This window comes from Apodemus sylvaticus, chromosome 1, assembly GCF_947179515.1.
Source record: "Apodemus sylvaticus chromosome 1, mApoSyl1.1, whole genome shotgun sequence".
Classification (NCBI taxonomy): Eukaryota; Metazoa; Chordata; class Mammalia; order Rodentia; family Muridae; genus Apodemus; species Apodemus sylvaticus.
This window is the reverse complement of record NC_067472.1, coordinates 29,718,766-29,736,568: the sequence shown is the minus strand read 5'-3', so window position 1 is coordinate 29,736,568 and position 17,803 is coordinate 29,718,766. Positions and strand designations below refer to the sequence as shown.

The 17,803-nt window shown below is 43.3% G+C and overlaps 1 protein-coding gene across 7 annotated transcripts in view; it reads right to left on the bottom strand.

Annotated features, from left to right (window-relative positions):
* Positions 1-17,803, bottom strand: part of Sgms1 (sphingomyelin synthase 1) — a 274,151-nt gene that overhangs the window by 160,850 nt on the left and 95,498 nt on the right. For all 7 annotated transcript variants that reach the window (XM_052187219.1, XM_052187194.1, XM_052187204.1 and 4 more), the window contains one exon: positions 884-969. The gene's annotated coding sequence lies outside the window, so the exon portion shown is untranslated. The remainder of the gene's footprint in view (positions 1-883; positions 970-17,803) is intronic.

Below are 17,803 nucleotides of genomic sequence, written 5' to 3'. Positions count from 1 at the left end.
CATCAGGGTGTGTCTTGATAACAACAGTCTGCAGTGTTACATGCTCTTCTAGGTCAACAGGGTTCAGTAAATTCTTCCCCTTGTAAGACTCTGTTAAAGATTTTGCAAAGTAGCCCTCCTCCCTTCCCACGGTCTCTCTGTTGTTTAATGAATTCAGAACAAAGCCTTTTGTAATGGACAGACCCCAATTCAGACACACACAGGCAACTCACAGGCAACAGGCATGGCCGCCCATAACAGACAGATGGCAGGGAGGTCAGAAACTACAAACTATACACAGGAGAGAGAGTTGTGAGGAGGGTAGTAGAGGACTGAAACTTGGGCTTGCTCTTGGCCACATTCTTCCATGGAGAAACAGCTTTGCTCCCAGTTCTTAATGTGACGTTGACACATTTTGGTCCTCTGAGTTCTCTTTATGACCTTAACCAATGCACCTGATGAAGGTCTTTATTCCACCTCACTGGCACTGAGGCAGCAATGATACTGACTGACTGCCCAACCGCAAAGAAGGAGACACATTTGCTCATTGTAGCCTCCTAAGATAAAGACTGAGTTGAAAGCAAACCTGGATTAAAGTTCTCTGGCCCTGGATGAGCCTCAGCCTTCCTAGAATCTTTCAAACTCCTGGGGTTTGATTCAATGGAAGGTTATTTCCCATATGTGCCCTTTGTCCTTCTGCCACCTTGCTGGCCTCCTTTAATGGAGAAGCTGGCCTCGCTCATTTTCTTCCTGACCTTCCACAAAAAGTAATGGCCTTTCCATGGCAGATTTTTCCTTGAGATACACAAAAGCAACTCAATCCCAAAACAAAGGAGGGGAAATTACAGGGCTCTTCAGATCCATGGGTTCTTTGGGAATGTGGGAGACACAGAGTTTCACTTACCTGTGCTGTCTTTTATATACCCGCCTCTGTGCTCCGACTACACCCTGCTTAAAAGGTCACAGCTCCTTCAGCCACTGAAGCGTTCCCTAGAATAACAAAGTCAGGAAATAAAGAAGTCAACCAAAGGATTAGAGGTACCCACTAGGGAAAGAAACTCATTTAATTAGGTAAAATTTCCACCAGTAAGAGAAGAAATGACCACCCAAATTCAAAAAAATCTCTGGCTTAGCCTGAGCCCTTTGTTCTGTCTATAATCAACACTTAAAAGTAGTAAGGCAATGTTTGTAGAAGAAGCCATTCCTGTTTACAAAGAGCACTAGTGTGCCTGCATTTCCTCAGGAGCCTCGCAATCTTCAAAAGACAATACTTCCAATCTTGACAGTGCTCTTTAGAAATGCAGCAGAAGCTGAAGTTTCTGATGGTTAGGAAACTTGCCCCAATCTACTCAGCTAAAATATCTCAAAGAAGAAATGTGAGGGGCTGGTATATGGCTTAGCAGGGAGAGTGGCTTGCCTAGCAGGCCAAAGCCTTGAGTTCAATTCCCCTGTATGCTGAGACTCCTGAATCCCAGCACTTGGGAGATGGAATCAGCACTGATTCTTCTTGTCTTAGATCTGCTGATCGAGGTTCTCACCCGACAGAGTGACCAAGACATTGCCACAAACAGTTGACTTAGAAAAGCAACCCTTGCAGCAGAAAATCCAGAGGCAACTCAACCTCTCTCTTTTCCACTCACCCTCCCACCTCTGCCCTGTGAGTCAGATTCATCATGGCTCAACTGTTTAAATCTTTTTAACTTGAAAGTAAATTTAAAATTGACATAAAAGTTGCAAAAATAATAGAACAAAGAATATTCATGTAGGCTTCCCTGGCCTTGGTTACTCATTTAGCCCGTTTCCCTGAACATTTGCCTGCTTTCTTCCGTGTACACACTCAACACTTTTGTCTTGAGCCTAATGACAGAACAGGCTTGCACATCATGGCTCTTTTTCTTTAAACACTTCAGAAAGTAATCCCAGAGAGCAGGGATGCTTTCACATAATCACAATGAAGTCACCGACTGGGGACCACAGACACCGATGTCTTAATCCACTCCATATTCAGTTGCCCTAATAATTATTTTTTATAGCATTTCTTCCACGTCAGGATCCAGCCCAGGGTTAGAGACCCATTCCACTGCTGCCTCTCTTTAACCTGAAGTACATGAAGTACACACCCCTTGTCTTCACAATTCCCGAGAAGAATGGAGCTCCTCCCTTTTAAAAATCATTGGAACATTTCCATTTTGACTTGTCTGTCCTTGCTTCTGGTGATTCTGACTGAATCAGAATGGCTTATGTTTTGCTCAGCCAGAGAGTTCCCTAAGTTGCTATCTGAATATCACATCTGAAGGTGCAAAGTCTAGTCTCATCCCGAAGTAATACCCACTTTATTCAACAAAAAGAAGTCACTCTATTTCTCCTTGCAACTAATACTTCATCTAAGGAAAAACATTTTAAGACTATCCAAGTATCATGTCCCACCACAACATTCCCCTTTCCCGCTCCTGTAATAATCTCGATACTTGAAAAACTGAGGCAAGGGGATTATGAATAAAAGGCCATCATGGGATATATAGTAAGCTGAATAAAATGAAGGAAAAGACAGAGGGGCGGGAGAAAAAGGATGAGGAGGAGAAAGAAGAAGAGGAGAAGGAGAAAATGGAGGAGGAGGAGGAGGAGGAGGAGGAGGAGGAGGAGGAGGAGGAGGAGGAGGAAGAGGAGGGGTTGGAGGAAGGAAAGTCGAGGAGAAGGAAATTCCCCAAGTATCCATGATGCCTGCCTGTTACATGCATGCTTTGTCATGACAGCTGCAGCACAGGGACGCCAACATTCTTTCCACATCATTATTCATTCATTATCAGCATCCTTCATCATTTGTTCACTAGTGAAGTAGTTAGGGTTAGCACACACATCAAGTCCTGCTTTTCTTACCAAGTATCCCTACTTCGCTGGTACTCTGACTTGGCCAGTGAGAGCTCCTTTGAGCTTCCTGCCTACTATGTATTTTTGACATATTTATTTTCTTCTCGCTTTTATTTCTTTACTTTCTCACAATAGAAATGTTCCGGACTTATCCTGTCTATGTCCTATCTCGGTTCTGGATGAGGTCATTTCTCCCAAGAGTCCTGGGGTCTTCTCAGGGAATAACAGAGAGAGCAAGATTCAGAATGACTGGTTTGCAGTCAGTCTGCTTCACGTTGTTGGTCTTCATTCTAAATATGAGCCACGTGCCCCTGTCTGCCACAAAGCAGGTGATCGGAGGGGCTCACTTCCATTGTGACAGCTAAATTATTGGTAGATCTCACCAACTGTTAATCAAGAGTCTACACTGGGTTAAGATGGATCCATTTCAATTATATCCTACTGCAAGCAAGCAGCCTTCCTCTATGGTACTGCGCTTACCCCTTGACATGCATACAGCCAGTGCAATTTGTTGACAGCATGGTTAACAGGCTCAGAATTCTAAACTGTTGGTAGCACAGGCCCCAGCTTTCCTCTTTCTGTTCACTCCCTGAGGCAGCTGCTCCTCGCTGTGCACAATGGAGGAGACCTTAGGCCCCAGCACGTCTTTTCCGTCTTTTCCTCTTATCTTGCTGTGCAAATTCCAGTCTCCGTAGCCCTGAGCTTCGGATCTGTCATCTCCTTGCTGAGACCCTAGGCTCTCCCTGAGTTAGTCATGCCTATTTTGGTAGAAAACAGACACAGGCCAACTCCAGGACAGGACAGCAGCCTCTAGCTGCCTCTCACTTTGTTTTTTTTTTTTCCTTTTGTCATGCCTGCAGCATGAGGTAAGGCTGTGCTGGTGATGGGGAAGGATCAAACCCATTCAGCACATTTTAATAAGGTCCGTACGCATTCCAAAGAAAGTCCCTTTCTGGCACCCTCTGAGCTGTACACCTGTTCATTTGTTCTGTAAACCCCCAGTATCCAAGTTGTTCTCGAGGACTCAAGTGATTCCAGATGAGGTGACAAAGAAACGCCTCTTCATTCTAGAAAGCAGACACTCCCTGCGTGGCTGTCCACCACTCTGACACAGCTGCATTTCCATGACTCTTCCTCCAAGTCACACAGGGAAGGTCTCCAGCCAAAACCAACAAAGCCGGTTGCTATGGCTCGTATTTCCTGTTTATGTGTGCATACTTGGAACCGAGTCAGTTTCTGATGTATTTTCACTTTTTTTGTTTTTACTTCTAACCACACATATCTACAGAGAATTTAAAAGTAATCAAGAAAAATGGCAAACCCAGACACAAAGTGAACTGGAAGAAAATCGGAAGAAAAAAGTATTTTCGTCACATGGCACAAGGAAAGTCAACTTTGCAATATTAAGAAAACAGAGAACCTGACTTTACCTGCCTAGAATAGATCCATACTAACTGTGCCCATGCATGTGCACGAATGAGAGAGAGAGAGAGAGAGAGAGAGAGAGAGAGAGAGAGAGAGAGTCACAGCAGTGGATACCTAGCACTACTATCTCCACAGGCTTTTCTCCAAGTGAGATCTCTTCACTGCAGACAATCTCTTCCCTGCTCAGGCAGCCTGGATTTTCTTTGGTTTTGCTTCAAATGGCCCAAAACTTAAAAAGCAAGTGTGACGGAAAAGTGCCAGCCTGCCCATCTTCCCTCAGAACACCTTCTCACAGGTCCCTCTGAGTCTCTGGTGGAATCCTGCTTTTCCATGGGTCCGGCTGCACACAGACTCTCCTGTGGGCTCCCATCTCCCAGTAACTGGACAGGAGGCCCTTGGGCTGATCGCTTCCCCACCTGCTGTTCCTTCCACCTTTCCCAGTTCAGGCCCCATCCGTTGTGAAGAACCTTTAGCCTCCCTAGTGGAGCGTCCTTCTTTCCCCTTTCCTTCTGGTAGCCTGCTGGAGCATGGCAACCCTGGGAGACATTTTGTGATCACTATCTAAAGCGGGCCTGGTGCTCTCCCAGCATCTGGCTGCCTGTATCATAAATAAAGGCAGAGCTGTGGTGTTTGCTTGCACTGTGCTAAGCGCGGATGAACACTGTCTCCAGGAGTTCTTTCAAGTGGATGCTGTTAGCCTCAGCTCATTTCACAAATGAACACACAGGCAAAGGAGTTGCAACAGAATCCCAAAGTCACAGCCAGCAAGTGGCAGAGCCACAGAGCTTCGATGCATTTCGCTAGCAAGAATGTGAAATATACTTAGTTGAAAATCTAACAGGATAATGAGAGGGACAAGGAAAAGTCCAAGAGCATCAGTGACATCAGGACAACATTGAAAGGACAGGAGAGTCCTTCACTAGTGGTCGATACCCATAAACTAGATCCATATTAATTCTCAGAACATAGGCCAAGATATGCTACTGTAATAGCCTCTTGGCTATCCTGCTGAACAAGACAACCCTGGGAGATATTTTGTGATTACTATCTAAAGTGGGCTTGGGGCTAGAAGAGTTGAACAAATTCTAAAACACCAAAATATATCCAAGAGTCAGAAAACAAGATAGTAAAAATTGAAGATCTGAAATTTGCATGAAAAATTCAGTCTAGGAGAAAAACAGAAAACAATACAGCAAAGTAACCCCATTAACATTTTAAGTACTGCTCTGCTATAATAAGCTACAGATAAAATTTTTGTATTTCCAACGATTAAAAATTAGAGAAATGAATAAATCTTTCACTGTAAAGTATGAGAATTTTAGCTTCAATATAAGGACTTGCCCCAAAATGAGAATTTTGAACTAAATAATATGTACTTTGTGTGCCCACAATATGGGGAGAACTCCCTGAGCAAATGCATACTGTTGCCATGGTTACAGCCATGTCAAGGACTCTAAACCCTCGGTCACATGAAAAATGACAAAGCCTCCCAACCTCCAGGCTGAAGTTCAGCGGGAGCCAAGGTCTTCCTCCAGTCCAGATATGGATGTTGATAAGTGTGTACAAAAACATCCACTGTAGCTCCCCCCCCCCATATTTATGTCTAGATGCGCCCCTACCAAGACTAACTAAGCCTGCCTCCTGGATCCAGATGTAAACAATAGACCTGGCTTCCTTATTTTCTGGACATGATAAGGCCTCCTGTGTGCTCAACTGGACGCAGTCACCTGGTCCATCCACTCAACTGCATACCACAAAGACACTGAGCATCAGGATGCTACAGTTTCTCCCTCAGAGAGCCTGGGCTACAGGACCCCTGCTTGTGCGGTGTGTCCCTGTGTTTGTCTTTTCTTCATTCTCTTGCATTATAGCCAGGTCCATCCTCCATCCCCGCAGCCCTGCTGGATGCAGCACACAATAAAACTCCTGTAGTTGTTTGTTTGTTTGTTTGTTTGTTTTGGCTTTTTACAAGACACGGTTTCTCTGTATAGCCCTGGCTGTCCTAGAACTCACTCTATTGACCAGGCTGGCCTCGAACTCAGAAATGCTCCTGCTTCTGCCTCCCAAGTGCTGGGATTAAAGGCGTGTGCCACCACCGCCCAGCAAAACTCCTGTGTTAATTACCAACATGCTAACCTTCAATGCTGATAGGATATTTCAGCAGAACATGCAATTCTACCTTATGCAAGTTTCAACAATAGCAGAAAACATAACCAACAGTTGAAAGCTTTAAACTGCAGACCTCTCATTAGGGGAAGCCCAGCTCTGACAGTGCTACAAAAATCAAAATCTCCCTGATTCAAAGCACAAAGTCCTTCCAAAAGTAACACACATAAAATTCACAAAGTCTGAAGTGAAGTTAACACTTGCCTTGGGAGATTCAAGGACCGATTCAATATGTTAGCCACAAGTATTTCAGTGGTAGTATTAGTTATTAGGACTGACAAATAATTGTAACCTTACTCTTGTCAACTTTAAGCTATTCTTTCTGAGAGTCTATTAAAGACAAGAGGCAGGAAGGCAAACATAGATTCATGATGACAAAAGAGCGGTCACGTGTTCAACCGCACAGCTAGTGCGGACTATCCACTGTCACACAGAGGTTCACAAGACACCATCCACCAAGCTTCTTCATACAGTATGTGTTATCCATCATGCATATCTCTCCTAGCCCCACCCTCCCCTTCTCACCCTTCCTTCCCCTCCATTTCTCCTCTTTATTTCCCTAGACAATTTCGCCACTACATTCATTTCATATTTTTAGACATTTTTTTGTGATAACATAAAAAGATGTTTTTAGGAATAACAAGAAAACATATTTGTCTTCTGAGTCTGGCTTAATTCATGTAAAATTAATGTAATATGATTATCTCTAGTTGCATCCATTTTTCTGCAAATAGCATAACTCCATTCTTTTTTGTGGTGAAATATAAGTCCCTTGTGTGTCTTTCCACAGTGTCTCCGGCCCATTTCTCTGTGGCTGGACCCTCAGCTTGGTTCCATAACTTAGCAGTTGTGAAAGGTGTCATCATGATGCACACTGACATGCAGGTACCTCCGGGATAGGGTGACTGAGAGTCCATCGGATAAGGAGTCAGCGGTGGTCTGGCTTAGTCACTTACAAGATCTGTATGCAAATGTTTGTGAGTGATCTCTGCACCTATTTGTATAATGGCTAGCCATTGTATAATGGGTTTACATTCCTACCAGCAGTGTATAAAAGGCTCCCTTTTGCACACAGCCTCACTAGAATTTGCTGTTTTCTTAATGACTGGGCTGCCATTCTGACTGAGGTGAAATAGAATTTCAGTTTTACTTTGTATTTCTCTGATGACTAGTGGGGCTGAACATTTTCCATGTTTTTAAATACTTTTTTTAGAACTTCATAGGTGATTACAGCATCTCTATCACTCTAACTTCTCTCTCTTCTTCCAGCTACACACACACACACACACACACAAACATATGTATAAGCAACCCAGTGCATCTATTTTGCATTGCTCATGTGTCCATGGGTCCAGGGATGACCACTTGAGACTGAACACTTTATGCAGGAGCTTGTTTCTGCAAGAAATTGATATTTGCTCTCTAGGCAGCCAATGGGTCACCTGTAGCTCTCTTCACTGAGGAGTGGGACCTTGTGGAATTTCCCAGTCTACCACACTGATATGTCAACTAGTATTGTCATTATACGGGTCTTGTTCAGGCAACCATATTGGTGAGACTCATGGATGCACTTTTCCTGTCATGTCTAGGGGCCACTATCTAGCAGCAGGCATCCCGGCTCCCTCTTCCTCAATGCCCCCTCCTCCCAGCCTTCAGTGTAGGGCTTACACTGCACATGTCTGCATTTGATCAGTTGTGGGTTGCTATAGCAGTCTCCATCGGTTGCTAACAGAAGCCTCTTTCACGAGGAGTATGTGGCAGGCTGACCCATGGACCCACTGTGTGTGCAGGGGCTAGGCTGTGTGACGTTGTGTTGAGGTTGGCATAGATGGATGAAGTCCCAGGTAGCTCCCCTGGCTTGGTGGGCCTCGCATGTCTATTGATAAATAGCACTTCATCTTTTGTAACTGTCTATTCATTTTACTAGCCAGTTTATTGGTTAGGTTGTTTGATTTCATCCCTGTGTTTGTTGAGATGAGGTGAGGTCAACCTTGGGTGTCTCCGTCCTTCCTTCACTTCTTCTTTATCCTTTCAGATAGTGTCTCGCCCTGAAGCCGGTGCTTATTCGACTCGGACGACTGGTCAATGAACTCCAGAGTTCTGATGCCTCCACTTCCTTTGTACTGGGATCAGATGGGCACGGCCACACCTTTTCTGTGGGTGCCAGGTAACTGAGCTCAGATCACTATGCCTGTGTAGCAGTTTTTGGATGCTATCTTCTGTCAGGAGTGTGACTAGTGAAGCTTTCTCTCATTCTGTATGCTAGCCACTTGGTTCACCATTTCTGTTGCTGCACAGAAGCTCTATAACGCAGTAGCTCTCCCTTAGCAGGTGTTGACTTTATTTCCCGTAGCAATTGAAGGCCTATTCAGGAAGCCCTTATGTCAGTGGTTCTCAACCTTCCTAACACTGCGAGCCTTTAATGAGTTCCTCAGGTTGTGGCGACCCCCAACCATAAAAATATTTTTGTTGCTATTTCATAACTATAATTTTGTGACTACTATGACTCAAAATGTGAATATTTACCTAAGTCTTAGGTAACCCTTGGGAAAGGGTCATTGCAATCCCTAGATTGAGCAGCACTGATTTTCATGTATCCAAGTCTGAAAGGAAAAGGGGCAAGGACAAAGCTCACTCTGTCCTTTCTAAGATGCTAATTTCTGCTAAAACCTCCAGGATGTGATGATGGACGCTGGAGGAAGGGACGAAGGGAGGAGAGCCCATGTGGGTATCACTGTTGTGTCCTTAGACATGCTGACTGTCAGCTTCAATACATGCAGGTGGACACACACACACAAGCCAAAGAACAGTCGAACAGAAAGGCTGTAAAACGGGGTGTGAAGAGTAAGCTCTAGTTATGCTGTCAGGGAGGCCTCAGACCCAACAACTCCTCTTTGAAATACAATAGTCATAGAAAAGCGGGGTCATGGGAAGTCAGATATTCTGAGTTATTATTTCACTTTTTACCACTGTTTGTGCACATGTGTATGTGTGGAGGTCAGAGGACAGCTTTGTGAAGTTAGCTCCCACCTCACACCTTTATGTGTGTTCAGGGGCTTGAATTCAGTTCCCCAGGCTTGAAGGCAAGAGCCCCTCCCCACTCTCTGGGCCATCTGGCCAGCCCCTAGTATTATTTTTAAATGAGCAGTTTATACTCAAGGGTAAAAATGCCTCCCAATCCCCTTCACCTATTCAAAATATTTGCCAATATTTTGAAATACCTACAGGCCAAAAATGTCTTCTAATTTACTATTTCAGACAGGTGAATCATATATGTAAAAACAATCTACTAGCATTGTGCCTGTGTAAAAGGCACAGAGAGGGATAAAAATGAGCCAGCTCGCTTACTGGAGAGACAATGTAAACAGATAATTACAACACCATACAATTAGTGCTTTTGGCAAAGCAGAACTGAATGGGAGAGGGTACAGAGGAGGGGATGACTAATCCTGCGTGTGCTTCCATCCCACTTAGGAAAGAAGGCGGGCTTTTCCCCAAGGACCTTTGCAATTTCCTTGTCTGGTCCTCATTAACTTTAAAGCAGACAGCACTCAGTCCATCTCCTTGCTGTGCCTTTGTTGCGCCATTCGCACCTGCACACTTCCTTAACACTTAAACAAGTTATAAAATTAATAGCCACATAGCAACACATGAGCTGCCTATGCAATTAGCTCCATCAAAGTTTCTGCCCCTAGACCTTTCTACAAAAATGTCTTACTTTCCTAGTCAATTAATACAGTATATGTTTCTCTAATTTAAAAAAATCTTGTCACAGCCAAATGGATGGTTCATCTAAATTTAGGGTTGCCACCACTTAAGAGCTCATGTTGTTTGGGTCTGGGAGATGCTCAGTAGATGAAGTGTTTACAGTGCGAACATGGAACCAGAATTCAGATCCTCAGCACCTAATAAAAACCATGCAGATCTGGCTGCCTGTCTGTCATCCCAGGGCTTAAGAAGCAAAGAGGTCTCAGCAATAGACCACGCCTCCAGGCTGGAAAGACTTCTCAATGGTTAAAATCACTGGCTGCTCTTCTAGAGGATCTGAGTTCAATTCCCAGCACCCACATGGCAGTTTACAACTACTGTCTGCAACTCCACTTCCAGAAGATTAGCCACCATCATACAGACATGCAGGCAGAATACCAATGCATATAAAAATAAAGGAGAGAGAGAAAGAGAGAGAGAGAGAGAGAGAGAGAGAGAGAGAGAGAGAGAGAGAGAGAGAGAGAGAGGACAGACAGTGAGTGCATCAGTAAGTAAAGTGAAAGAGCTAGAAGAAACTGCTGACATAAAGCAGTGGCCTCCACACATATACATGTGCCCACATATTTGCACCTGCACACACACCATGAACATACATTACATGTGTAAAAACTAAAGTTTCATATTTTAATTTAAAAGTTTTTACCTGCAAGAAATACTTGAGGCTATAGGCTTATATTTTTTAAACCCACTTTGATAAGGGTTCTTAAATGCTTCAACCTCCCTTACAGCCCACTCACTAAAGGTAGGGGAGGAAAATAGCTAATAGAACAGGGGGGATGTGGACGATTTCAATCTTTGTTGTCCACTAGCAACACACCAAACACAAATCAGCAGTAGCTGCTAGAGCCAGAAGAAACCACAAGGCTTGGGCAATTAGCACAAGTCTGCCAAGCTGGCAAGTAGCAGTCTGAACATCATCAGAAGTTCTTTGGTTGTGTTTCTATCAATTCATGACAAGTGAAGATCAGCAAAGAAAGCAAGGCAGACCAATACAATGGCGTCACCAGCATCAGCGAAGGCCAGTGTAGACCAGCAAGGCGAACCAACGCAAGTGCATCATCCGCTGGCTATTGGGTTATACTTAGACTCTTTCTAAACACCATGTGTCCTCAAGCATCTGCTCCAGCAAAATATCAACCACATGTCTTTCCTTTCACCAGCCAGCCTACAGAAAAACACCTCTTAATAAGACAGCCTCTGGGAAAACATCACATGACACAACTGAGTCTCCAACAAAACCAGAAATTCCCACTTCATCAGACAACATACAATAAAAGACATTTATGTATGTATAATAGTAAAAAAAAAAATAGCCATGCAATAAAGTGAAGAAACTAGAAGATGGCACTATGACATTACATTACAGTCACTCTAAGTTTTTAATGAAACAGAAAGTGGATCAGTGCAGGCCACATACTTCTGACCAGTTATGCTATAAAGAGAGTTTTCACCCTCAGGATTGTCCACTAGCCTGTAGGATTTGAGCAAAAGCAGATGTCAAGGTGCTTCCCTAAAACGCTATAAGCATAAAACTCAGGAAAGAGTTTGAGACAAAGTTTTCTCTCTCTCTTTTTTTAAAAAAAAGTACTTCTGAAGTTGAAAAACTTTTGAAAATACACTCATTTTCAGCATGCTGTATCACCCAATGTTCTAAAGGACATCAATTTTTATAATCTCCCCAACTTTAGGATATGCATACTGACATTAACTTACAGTCAGCAAAGATGAGAAGGGAGGAGTGTAGTTGCTTGCATTCTAATGCTAATTAGGTTCCCCAAAAACCTGGGCAGTGGTGGTGCACACCTTTAATCCCAGTACTCAGGATGCGGAGACAGGTGGATTTCTGAGTTCGAGGCCGGCCTGGTCTACAGAGCGAGTTCCAGGACAGCAAAGGCTACACAGAGAAACCATGACTTGAAAAAAACAAAACAATGGGGTTGAAGAGATGGCTCAGCGGCTAAGAGCACTGACTGCTCTTCCAAAGGTCATGAGTTCAAATCCCAGCTCCCACATGGTGGCTCACAACCATCCATAAAGAGATCTGATGCCCTCTTCTGGTGTCTGAAAACAGCTACAGTGTACTTACATATGATAAATAAATCTAAAAAAAAAAAGAAGAAGAAGAAGAAGAAGGAGGAGGAGGAGGAGGAGGAGGAAAGGAAAGGAAAAAACAAAACAATAACAAAAAAGAAAACTTAGTTTTCGTGAGAGCTTTGGCATAAAGCTTTTGGGAACACCCCACCCCCACCTCCCCACCCCCCTAACCCCCCAAACCCCACCCCGAGTTGGTTCTGACTGAAAAGAAAGGTTTGGGAGCAGGAATAGGAAAGAAAGAGATCAGTCATGCCGGGAGAATATGGAAAAGAGGAAAGACCATGCCATACCTGAGAAGAGTACAGGACAGAGAGGCATGGCCGCCTCGAGAAGGAGCCAGGATGGCACAGTCTAGAGCACTGCTCAGTTGGGCAGCCCTCTGGGTCCAGAGCAGTCAAGATAGAACATAGAATTAGTAAGTAATAACTCGGGATTAGCCATGTGCAGGTTAGGCAGTGGCCCAGCTATTGAATTGTTTAAGGCACATTAAAATATAAAGGCTGTGTGTGTGTCTTCATTCAGGAACATAAAACTTAGGGCAAGTAGGTAACCAGGACTCCGGGATTTATTAAAAAATACTTCATCAGAGGAAGGGAAAGAGTGCAAGTGTTTAGAGATAAAGACTCACATGGGTGCTTGTACCGGTCCTTTAGCATGACTGATGCTGAGTCAGTATAAACACTAGCCACTCACTAGCTAAGTGAGAGAGTCTTCTGGAATCCCCACAATATCATTTAAACTAGGGTTTACGCAAATCTAAGTCTTTCTATGATTATTTCACTGCATGCTCCACAACTAGGAGCACATCTGGCACCCACTCATCACACCCAAGCACCTCAGGCTACCAGACCCTTACCTAGTTATCTACTGTCTGAGTGACCCTATTAGAGTATTACATCCCTAACAACCCTGCTATCTCTAGATACTGAGCTCTTGGGATATGCCAAATAAACTTAAGTCATAGCAACATTACAGCTGGGCAATTATTTTCTCTTAAATGTGAAGACACTGAACTGAGAATGGTAGTGCATGCCTAAGTTCTGAACACCTCAAAGCTAACATAGGAGGACCAGGCTAAAGATCGGTGTTGGCTATTGAATGGGAAGCTGTGCAAGGAAAAGGGGGAAAGAATGAATAAGAAGAAAAACTAATAACTGAAAACAAATAAGGCTCTGAAGTTGGGAGACTCAGAAACCATTTTCCAAGACTGCAAGCCAAAGACCAAGACCATATTTCTACTAGGAAATGAGTTAATTACACTCAGGCACATAGCTACATTATGTAGCAGTTTGAGCTATTTTTAAAGCTTTGGGTGTGCTGAGGAGTTTCGGTTTATGGTTGCCTCTGTATCTGGTCAAGCTCACATGTTCAATCTTAGGCAAGGCAGATCCACCTTCCTCTATTGCTACATGGATCAGGTGTGCATTACTTGGCCTTAAAATGACAAGAGGATAAACTGTTGACTGATTCTTTGGATATCTGAGTCATTATCTCCATCCACTTGAACACTGAGTGCAGGTCCTAGGTACCAACACTAAGCACCAAGACATGCATGAATCCAGAATGAATACAGTAAGTTTGAACAGAAATGGAATCAGAACCAACATATGTTTCCCACTAAGTCAGCACTTTGAAAAATGGTCGATATGAATAAAATAAGATGAATAAGGCCTGTGCTGAGAAGGCTGTCACTGTACATTCAGAGTCTTATAAATCTTTACTCTATTTAATCTACTTCTATTACAAAAATTCCAAATTCCATAATTTTAGTCTAAGAATTTAGGAGGCAACCATATAGAATACTATGTACATATTAAGCATTAATATTTTCACACAAAAATAATTAAGATATAATACTAAAAAAATGTTCATTAAAGTACAAAATATACAGATATGGCCATGTAGGTAAAGAAACCAAGCTGACAAAATGGTGCCACGCAAGCCAGTCTCATCACTTCTTATCCTCAGCATCAACTGAGTTAGTGTCTGGTCATTTGAATTGTGCCTTGGCTATTCTTAAGCATCTCAGACTAGGTTAAGGACATTTGCTGGCCTTGGTCGGAAGTCATTTGCATCCCTTTGCTGCTGTGACTTTAGATGTGGCCTGAAAACTTAGTGCCTATAAAATCTGGTGTCTCAAGCTTTGCTCAGATGCTTAGTCATAAAACAGCCTGGGCTCTGTGGAGAGTGATGTGTCAGTTCAAAGGTCGGCCACGCTTCCAGGGCGCCTTGATTCCCACTTCTGCAGAAGGAAACTGTTAGACAGATTTTCATTTCAAAGGTTCAGCCTGGCAATAAAATAATAGTCTATATAATCTAAGAATTGCCATCAGACAGAAACTGGAAAAAGGCTGTAGCTCACATTTCATCTATTGCATATACCTTGCCATGACTTAGTTCTTAACACCTTGTTTTGGATTACCTTTGAAGTGGTGTGTTTGGCCTTGTTCCTGTTTGGGATCATGGGCTCAGGATAGTTAGAACATTTTATCTTCTTAGTTGTTTGTCTGTTTTTGAGGAATGGTCTCATGTATCACAGGCTACCACAGGTTGGCCCATCCTTACTTCAACTTGTGATCTGCCAGCTCCTCGTCCCAGTTACTGACAGGACAGGCAGACATGCCCGCACTTGGTTTTACAGGCTGCTGGGGAAATCTAACCCAGGGCCACATACATGCTAAGCAAGCATTCTATGAGCTAAACAATATCACTGTCTAGCTGCTGCTGTTTTGTTTTAAGTCTTCCACAGTATGCATCTCATCAGACGAAAGGGGGGCAATTTCCTTGTTCCTACTGAACTCAACACAACTTCCTTCTCAGGCCCAGATAAAATCCTGTACTTAGTCTCCTTCCATATCAGGTACTGGGGACTTAGCTGAGCTTTGGGGCGTGAAGAAGAACCTGCTGCACAGGACGAGCCTGCAGTTTCACAGTAAGCCTCAGGGATGGGCGAGCCTACATCTCAGAAGCCAGCTCTGCTTGAGCTGCATCACCAATGCTATCACTTAAGTCAACAAAGGACGCGGTGTCTTCACCCATCCAAATACCACACTTAAATGAATTTTTCACAGGTGCCAAAGACTGACCACATAGATTGTCATTTCCGTATTACAAGGAGTTTTGTTGTTTCATTTGTTCTAGTCCATTCCCAATCAGAAACCCAAACAAATTGTTTTAATTCTTTTATTTGGAAGATTATTTTATTTCTCCCCTCCCTGCCTTTGTCCAAACCTCCTCATATGCCTCTCTCCTTGCTTTCAACTTGTAGCCTCTTTTCCGTGAAGCACTGTTATATACATACGTGTATATGTATATATACATATATTCCTAAATACACAAATACAACCTGCTCAGTCTGTACCACGTTGCCTGTGTGGATGTTTTCAGGATTGACGACTTGGTATTGGATAACCAATTGGTGTGCTCTTCCCTAGGGAACAATATTTTCCCTGCTCCTTAGGGAAAGCATCTGCTTTCAACATCTTTACAGTTATCTGATCTCCAAGCTTGTGATCCAAAAAATGGAATCTAAAATATCTTACATCTCCAGGCTTTATAAAGAGTCATTTCTGGGTCACAGCCCCAACAAAATCACAGCAGCCAAAGAGATGTGACCCTACAGGTATCAACTCCCAACCCATGTCTCTCCCTGGCCATCAGCCCGGTCCAAAGAGTAGGCAAAGAACCATACTGACTTGAGGCTACATCTGCTCACCCAGAAGCCTCCCTCCAGCTTGTGAGGGCAGAGAGCCAAGGCCAGACATGGGAGCCAGGGGCCCTTCCTGTCCCAGCTGTGATACAAGCTGTCCCACCCTGTTCTTTCAAAGAGGAAGTAGGCTGGAAATCGTGTACACTCATTGTTTTATCAATAAAACTTTAGAAGGAGGAAAGCTTTAGACTTGGAAAACTAGGAGGCTATGTCCCTAACATTATGTTTCTTGCTGCCGTGATCATCTGAGACTTTAGAAACAAAACCAGAATCCTAGCCCATCTGAGCATGACAAGTGGCTGATGAAACATTAGACAGGCAGCCGTAATTATTATGTGCATCCCCACCTACATCACAGTAGTCAGAGATAGACTGGGAGTGAGCCTCACGTGAGTTGAGAAACTCTTGTACTTCCCAAGATGCCTCAGTCACAGAAGTCCAGCTAGTATAAAGATCCATGAGAAGACAATCCTAGACTTACGGGTGAGAGGCAGACTTGTAGTAAGCATACATTCAAAGTCAGTCTCTCTTCCTCTTTTCCTCTCCCCACTCCCTCTCCCCTTCTCTCAACTCACTATGTAGTCCAGCCTGGCCTTGAACTCACAGACATCACCCTACCTTTGCCTCAGCCTCTCAAGTGCTAGGAATAAAAAAATGTACTAGCAGCCCCTGGCTCAAAAGTGGTACACACTTAATGAAACAATTCACTAAGACAGCTTTCTGGCTTCATGGACCAACACTCAGACTAGAAATCTGACTTCTGAAAGATGTCTCTCAGACCTGAAACCACCTCTTCTGGAATAAGGTAGTCAGTTAAGCCAAAGCATACTGGGAATTCCTGGCAACAAACCTACAAGTAGATGAATTTAAATTCATCTCAGTCTCAAATCTCCTGGGCAAACACTTAATGCTGCTGTGTTGGTATGGTTTCTACATTGTCTTGGTCTATATTAATATTCCTTCTTCCTTTCCCCAGATGAGCTGGCCCAAGTTCTCCTCTTATCACTCATTCCTAATCACACACTCATTTCCTCTGTTCAGATTAAGATGGGAGGAGCAAACAGCTCCCTGGAAGCACTAATGTTTAAATTTAAGAGGACTGGTTATTTCATTATTTTGAATTAAAAGGACTAGATTCATCAAATTCTTTGGAGAAAAAAGTTGCCAAGTTACCCATACATTTAAATATAGTTTTGCTTACTGTATTAAACTGCTTTAATAAGAGAAAACATGTTCATGGATAGCTCTATAATTAAAGGCCAAGAAGGGAAACAGCACTATGATTCTCAGGTCCTTATCTCTCTTTGTGATGCTAACACCTAATATACTTTCCATGCACCATATTTATTTTTATTGAACAGGAATGCATGTCAATATAAGAATACGCTACAGTATTTGTAAAAGTGATTTTTAGTAGGACTAAAAAAAAAAAAATCCAGGATGATTCTCTGGGTCAGTACTCTTAACCCACATTTCAACACCAAGAAAGTTAAATCTAATGGAGAACCCAAAATGTATGACACCACTCCAACCCTAAGCCTAACCCTAAATCTAACCCTAAATCTAAATCTAACCCTAAATCTAACCCTAACCCTAACCCTAAATCTAACCCTAACCCTAACCCTAATCCTTCCTGAGCATAATTAAGCCCACACTGCCTGCATCCAATGAACAGCTTTGTCAGTATATGCTATGATGAAGCACAGGACTAGACACAGATGAAGCCAGGATTCTAGATGAGGAGCCATTCATCAGGCAGAAAGGAAGGTCAGGGCTCTCTCAGGGACTGAGGGA